This window comes from Leuciscus leuciscus, assembly GCF_965113295.1.
Source record: "Leuciscus leuciscus genome assembly, chromosome: 8".
Lineage (NCBI taxonomy): Eukaryota > Metazoa > Chordata > Actinopteri > Cypriniformes > Leuciscidae > Leuciscus > Leuciscus leuciscus.
Window position 1 is genome coordinate 7,105,105 of NC_138732.1, and position 256 is coordinate 7,105,360.

Genomic DNA, 256 nt, shown 5'->3' on the forward strand with positions numbered 1-256 from the left:
CTCTATCACCCCCTCGAGTACTGAGGTTTGTTAGCGTCACAGTAATGCAATGATGCATGGTAATACAATAGGGCTGTGTGCTGGCAGTGAATTGGAAACGCATTGATTTCTGTGTTTGTGTACTTTGTAAGAACCCATTCACTCTTTTTACCAAACGCATAAAAACTTTCCAAATTTTACCAAAGAGCATTTCATACATGCACACACTGTCATTGGAATCGGTCTCCTGTTTGGCCAAGTTAGAAGTATGTCATTT